Below are 7916 nucleotides of genomic sequence, written 5' to 3'. Positions count from 1 at the left end.
GTCCCTAAACTCAGCTATGCTTCTTCCTAAGCATAGGGGAAGACATTCTGACTTAGCAAGATTTGATTAAAAAAAAGGGGTTGAGTAGGAAAGATGTTTCAAATGTTCTGACTCACCCTATAAGAGAGCCACATTCCTCCCACCAAACCCAAAGCTTAAGGTCAGTTTCAAAGCTTGAGAGGGCATTTCATGATAATTAATATTGAGTATGTATTGTGTGCATCTGCCTAGGCACTTTTCATGTATTGTCTCATTTAATCTTAACAACAACTGTGATGCTTAATTTCATGTACCAACTTCACTGGGCTAAGGGATGCCCAGGTAGCTGGTGAAACATCATTTCTGGGTGTGTCTGTGAGAGTGTCTCCAGAAGAGATTAGCTTTTGAATCAGTAGACTGAGGAAAGAAGACCACCGTCACCAATGTAGGCATCATCCAATCTGAATAGACAAAAAAGATGGAGGAAGGGAAAATTCCTCTCTCTGTTTGAGCTGAGATGTTTATGTTCTCCTGCTCTTGGACACTGGCACTCCTGGTTTTTGCGCCTTTGGACTCAGATCAGAGCTTATACCATCAGCCCCCCAGTTTTCAGGCCTTTGGACCTGGGCTGAATTATACCACTGGCTTTCCTGGTTCTTCAGCTTGCAGATGGCAGATCATAGATTGTGGGAATTCTTGGCTTCTGTAACCATGTAAGCCAATTCCTATAATAAGTCTCCTCTTATCTATCTATCCAGCTATCTATCTGTCGTCTATCTATCTACCTACCTATCTTATTGGTTCTGTTTCTCTGGAGAACTCTAATACAACAGCCTTATGAAGTAAAATCAATTATTAACTCCAATTTATAGATGAAGAAACACAGGCACGTATAGGTTCAATAATGTGCCTTTGGTCACACAGAATGTATCACAAAAAACAAGGAGTCAGGGCCAGCCGAGTGGTGCGGCAGTTAAGTGCATGCACTCTGCTTCAGCCGCCCGAGTTTCACGGGTTCGGATCTGGGTGCAGTCCTACGCATTGTTTATCAAGCCATGCTGTGGCAGGCGTCCCACATATAAAATAGAGGAAGATGGACACAGACGTTAGCTCACGGCCAAACTTCCTGAGCAAAAAGAGGAGGATTGCCAGCAGATCTTAGCTCAGGGCTAATCTTCCTCAAACAAAAAAAAGCAAGGAGTCAAGTTCAGGCTGTCTTACTCCATAATCCTAATTCTTGACCAGTAACAATAATAACAAAACAGCAATAAAAATTTAAAATATACAACTACATACTGAGGGGACTTGGCGAGAAAAAGCAGAAAAAAAGAAGATTGGCAATAGTTGCTACCTCAGGTGCCAATCTTTCAAACAGATAATTAATACTGCTATTAACCATTATTGAATGTCTATTACATGACATGCACTATGACATGTCCTTTCTCATTCAATTCTCACTTTCTCCTTATAAGCTAAGTGTTAGTCCTCCCATTACACGGATTCTAAGAGGTTAACTAAACAGCCTGACATCACACAGCTTGTACATGAGAGAGCGTGAGTCAAAGCCTCTGCTTTTAGAGCGCTGTCTGCCCTGTTTTATGAGGATACGAGCAGTGTCATATTCTGTAATTGAGAGAAAATCGAGGGATGCTGGATAAAGTTCCAAGTGGCTGAGAAATAATCAACCAACCAAATATGGACAGACATAGCAAAAACCAATACAGAGGAAAGAAAGGCTGAAGCAGATTTATAAATTAAGCAACGTTATAGTTGAGACAAATTTCAGAACTGCTCTTAGACATAAGTAAGACCCTTTTCCAGCCATGTCTCACTCCACATGCTTAGAGGACCTGACCACTAAATACCCACGTCCTCTCTTCTAGAGCTTGTTTTGGTTATCCAGGACTTCAGAATTCTCTGCCTAAAATGGTCCTGAGCCCTAGATCCAACCTCCTCAGGACAGGCCACACCAATGATGTGCACACCCAAAGACTGGCCCTTAGCAGTAGTTTAAGGGATATAAATAGAGCTTGGATATGCAAACTGGGCTATCTGCCTTTGTGTGGAAAGGAGCTGATGATGGAAAGAGAAGTATGGCAAGCTATGGGCTAGGGGCTGGGGGCCCCTCCACACCATCAGTTTTCAGCACAGATTTGCGATAAATTTAAGAATTTTTAAATTTGAACCGGCCTTCCAGGATAATATGAAGTTATATTTGTCAAGGGAAGAGGATGGAGCATATTTCATGTAAACAATTGTAAGTTTGATTTATAACTTTTAAAGACCCATGTCCTTTAGATCTCCATTCGCACTCCTGCCTTGAGTCCCAAAATGCCAAGGACAGGCCCCAGACCAGCTCTTCTCTTCTCCTTTCCCCTCCCACCAGAGGCAAATGTGCTGCTAGGAGCTCACTGTAGTGTTCGATTGATAGTGGCTAACAAACTCACCCTGTGGCTCCACTGATGAAGCTTTCCAGAGTGTCATTAAATCACAGGTAGGGACAACTTCCTATAACCTCACTCCTCAGTCCCTGCGGAGGACAAGGAAAAAAATCACCCGGCGTTGTGTAGGAATTGCCATTTACATGACACTTCAGTGTTTACTTCTTTAGAAACAGCTGTTTCGTCAATTCATTTCAATGTTCATTAGCTTGACACATAAGATTATGGTGTTCTGTCTACATGATGCCAGAACAACCAGACGATTTAATCAAATTCAGTCCAACAAGCAGACGATTTGCTTTGAAAGAGAAATTAGTTTGTTTGTTTGCTTGGTTTATTTTTTAACTATCAATTCTATTAAATCAACAGAGAAATCAATCATCCCCCACCACCACCCCTCATCCTCTCCACTCCAGCCAATCAAATTCACATAGCAAACACACAAATCCAGATAGGAAGTCAGGCTATTAGTCAGTCAATGTCGGTTCTAGTACTTGTCTTCATCAAGCATCTAAGCTGATATTCCGTGCTGATGAGACATCTGCATCGGAATGCTACATAGCATAGGTCAGAACGCCTAAGCTAATGGACACACAAAATGCACTGGAACCGACACACACTCTAAGAAGGAGTCTTTGATGGAGGTTGCTAGGCTAGTCTTTCCAAGTCATGGTGGCTGCAGTCACCTCTCTTTCTGTCATGGGTAAGCTCACAAAATCCAAAATGTCTCCATGTCACATTCCCACAAGTGTCCAGCATTCCTCTACTGGTTAAGCATAGGAAGAGATTAAATCAAGGTGACCTTATAATAATCATCTGTACCATCATTTGGTGTCCAGGGATCACTTGCCTCAACCCAATTCCTGCTTGGAGGGAAGGGGCAAGACGTCATGTAATGGGAGACACATAAACAGACTTTGAGACTCAGTATCCAGTTGCTTAGATACTGAGTGAGATTCCCATCACTGACAGGCACACTGCAGCATTTATAAACTGAGCATCTAATTGAAATCCATGTGAGAATATACCTGATTCTTTTTCCGCGGGTAGCTGTTAAAAGCAATATAGAATGGTGAGAAAGCATTAAAGGGATTGGTTCAGCAGCCTTGGAGAAAGTGCCCACTCCTGTGGGGATGGTACCTTAGAGAAGTCATGCTCCTCCATTTAAAGAGAGAAACTCTTCTGGCCACAGAGAGCAAGATATTTTCCAATCTAACTTACGAGTCACTTGGGTCATAGTACAGATTTGGAAGGCAGGATGCAAGGAGTGAATTTTACTGATCATTTCCCCTTCCCAAGCAGCATTGCCTCCCAGGATTGCTTTGTTAGAACACAGTGGATCACAGCTTGTGGGAGGTAAGGCCACAGCCCAAGCTAAACAATTTCATTAGGCACATGCTGACTTAGCCCAGATTGCTCTCTTCAGGTCCTGGATCCTACATGGAATTGAATCATCCTCCATCATAATTACCGGAAGCATTTGAAGCAGCTGTTGCCTCCTCCCTGTGGCTCATGCTGGACAGCAGACAGCCTGAGGGTCCCATCCTCTGACAGGGATATGCTTCATTTCAGTGTGTGTGCCTGTTCATTCCACTGCCTGAGCCAGGAGTCTATCTGGCCACTCGCTGCTGAATATGGGGTGGAAAGTTCTCTCCACAACAGCGGAGCATAGCGAAGACAGGAATAGTGCTCCTACTCAACACATAGACTTACGAACACTAACCTTCACTGAGACCTGAACTATGGAATACCGCTGTTAATATTAATCATCATTTATTTATTCCTGCGACATGCTAAACACGAAGCTAAGTACTCTAGACATCATTTTACTCCGTCCTCCAAAAACATCTCTGAGATTCAAAAGGTATGTGGTCATCCACTAGAGCAGAAGGGAAAGTAAAACAAACCCTCTTCTTTGCACAGAGTCTATGAAAATAAGAAGGAAGGAGAAGACATGGAGCCACTGATCCAGAAGTTCTAGGCTGAGGGAAGTTAATCATAGGCAATAAAAACATTTGTGACCACCCACTATGTGGTAGGCCCTGCACTAGATGCTGGAAACACAACAGAAGACAGTGGCATGGGCTTTACACCGGAGGAATATAAAGAAGGTGATTTTTAAACAGTGTTTTGAGGATGAGGAGGGACACAGTTTAGTAGAGGGTGTGAGAAGGATGACGGCGCTAGCTAGGTATCGCAGCATCCCCATGGCAGGATTTCAGTCCGGAGACGAAACTTACTCTGAGGGACGGGGAGAGAGTTGACAAGGAAAGGAAAGAAGGCAGGTGAGCTGAAATTTTACAAAAATGTGCTTCATAGACCCATGTTAGAAGAGAGTCAAGAGCCCTAGCTCATCTAGGACCTCTGCCTCTATGATTGCTGTCGAACACTAAACACCACTAAGGAGGACTCAGCGTTTTGGAGGGCAAACAACAGCTTGAGAATCTAATAAACGATACGTGCCTTCTAATAAAAGAAAATGCACGTGCAGACACATGTATGTTCACACAAAATGATGTGAGTCGCTACGGAGGCATACGAGTATCAGTCCTTAGTTACAAACGTCTTGGGAAAAGGCTAAGTTGGAAAGCTCTTTTATTACATTCTCCATGCATAATGTAGTAAGGAATGCTGGAAGACCTGAAGGAATTGGAGTCTCAGGTTCTGGGGGGTTGGCTCAGCAGTACACCCCCTAAAATGTAACCCCATCTATGACTCCCACTGGAGAGTGTTGGCCAGGAGTAAACAATAACAAACCAATTTAGTCCTTATGACAGCCAGAATGAGATTATTACCCCAATTTTAATGATGAAGAACTAACCTTCCCAAGGCTATAGAACTAGAAATTGACAAACTGAGTACACGAGGTCCCCACGTCTCCAGAAGCTGTCTTCACACTAACTAAACTCCATTGTCTCCCAGGCAAAGAGGATTCCAGGCAAGTGAAAATTTATACGGAGAAGACAGGACAGGAATCTTACTCAGAAAACATCTGCATTCCTCCATCTTTGCTTCTCCATGGAATAGACATGCTAAGGGCATTTTCATCTTCAGTTGCTCTCGTCTTCATTACCACAAAGCAGCCCTCTGGTAAGATAAATCATGCCAGAATGCTACCTTACCCTGGACTACTTTTATTGTCCTGCTGAATGTTCTTTCTTTTTCTTTACAAGAAATGCTTATCATTAATGCAAAAAATTCAATTACTGTTTGGATTTATTTATTCATTAGCTTGATGCACAGCAAACACAATTCAACATTACACTCATAATGAAATCACCATATCTGACAGAGGGAGACAGTTTACATGTTCAGGCTAGACATAAACCAAGCTGACTCTAGCCCCACACTCGTGAATTATGGCCTCCAGCACACCGTGCTAATCATATGACCTGTTTGTTCTCCATGCATATGTGGTGATCAATGGTGACAGTAAATACTATGGCTGCATGAGCGGAGGCTGGAGCAGGAAATGCCCTTCCTGAGGCTGCCTTTCACATTCAGCAAATGAAACAGCAATGCCCTTGCCGGGCCCCTGACCTGGAGAACGTTCAGGAGAAAGTGAGTCTCTGCCCAGTGAGGCTTGTGTGAAGTAGCTTGTCTTACTTCCAAATAATAGGCTGACACAGCCATAATATCACAAGTTAGGCCAAAAATAAGGGAATTCTGATTTTGTCCAAGTTGCCTTCATATTGATGCAGGGGCTTGTATATCTGACTCCCTCTGCGGTTCTTGTTGGAGCATATGGTGCATCCCTGCCTGAGTTCCTGCCACAAGCAGACTCCGGGATATACTCAGTCATCAACAAGAATGTGCAGCTAATTAGGTGTCAGACACAGCAGCCTGGAGCAGGCAGAGGTGGCACTGAGAGTCACTTATGTAGAAGTAGTACTGTGAGGAGGAAGAAAAAGATCCATAAATTTTACATGTACCCAGGTTCAAATATCTGCTCAGCCCCTTACTGTAAGACTTTGAGCAAGTCACTTAATTTTTTTTTCTTTTATAAACTGGTGATAAAACCTACTCTGGATGGAGTGTGTGAGGATTAGAGATGTGAGGGCAGGCCTTCAAGAGTTCATTGGGATGATGATGATTCCACAAGGAGCCATCAAGAGCCACTACGGAAAGGAGATATAAATCTGAAGTCTAAGAGATGAACCAGAAATGTGAGCCAAAGACCATAAATCAATGAGTAAAAAGTAATAACCAACAACAATACACAGAAAGAAAAGGAAGGGCAGTTCATTTTATTCACCATTCACTGGGTAGCTCATTGTAAAGGAACCCAGTTGCCTTCTGGAGCCGATGGTGTTCCATCTCTCGCCTAAGATGCTCTCAATGAATTCTGACCACTCTGGCCCCTGAAAGCTCACCATGACCCTGGTGGTAGCACATAGTTTTCTCCTTCTCTTGAAAGCAGAAGCCCTTTATTACACTGAAATAAAGAAAAACGAAGAGACACAATAAGGACATTTCTAGTCTCAAAGAGTTTTCCTGCTGTTTCTGAGGTTTTAGCCATGGTTTTAAATGATGCCTACTTTAATTAGATTTGATATTTTCCAAAATCCTTTCTGGGTCAAAATATATAATTTTATGCTCCTATAACATAACTTTTAGTTGTGTCTAAGTCAAACCTTGTTTTTCCTTCTTCCTATTTGTATCTGTACAAGACTTGATTGTAGTCTGTCTCCTGCTACATGACAATCTTTATTAGTACCTCTGTCCACAAGACTGTAAATTCCTTGAGGGCAGAGAAACGATTTTATTTCCCTAAGACCTAGCCCGCTTTTGAGGATAGAATATCTGTATAGTAATACGATTATTATTACCTAAGTGGGTGCTCTGAACCACCACACAGCAATGTTGTGAATAGAATAGCTTATTCCCTAGTTTACTTTTCAAGCCAAATAGCTAAAATTATCTGAGGAAAGAGGCACTTTCCAGATTAGATTAGTGTGAAAATGTTACCAACTTGGTCATTACTGTCAAGTTTACCAAGTTAAGCTCTGAGAGTTAAAACTGTGCTTTCAAGAAGATAAAAGCTACAGTTTTTACAAAGTAGAGCTTTAAAATATGTTTACAATGGAATAGCCCATATGAATTACTCAGAAATATCTGGACAAGCTAGCATTTCCTTCTAAAATGATTTTTTTGGGGGGTGCAATTTCTCTTACTAGTCCCACCAGTAAGGATCAACTCAATCTCCAGCTAAACTGTGTAATTCCAATCTGCTGTAAGGCTACACACTGCATCTCTAACTAAAGCCAATGACCTTTCAATTATGTATCAATCAACCATAAGTTGAATTGACAGTGAAACTGAGCAATGGGTTCACTTTTCTCCCCATAATCTGAGTCAATTAATTACAACAAGTTAGGAATGGAGAAAGGAAGTTTTAATTTTATGAGCCAGCATAATCAGGAAGATGGTAGACTAATGTCTCAAAAAAACCATCTTCAAGGATTACAGAATCTTGAAGCAATTATATAGGGAAAG

The sequence above is a fragment of the Equus asinus genome, chromosome 17 (genome assembly GCF_041296235.1).
Source record: "Equus asinus isolate D_3611 breed Donkey chromosome 17, EquAss-T2T_v2, whole genome shotgun sequence".
Classification (NCBI taxonomy): domain Eukaryota; kingdom Metazoa; phylum Chordata; class Mammalia; order Perissodactyla; family Equidae; genus Equus; species Equus asinus.
Note: the sequence above shows the minus strand (reverse complement) of the source record.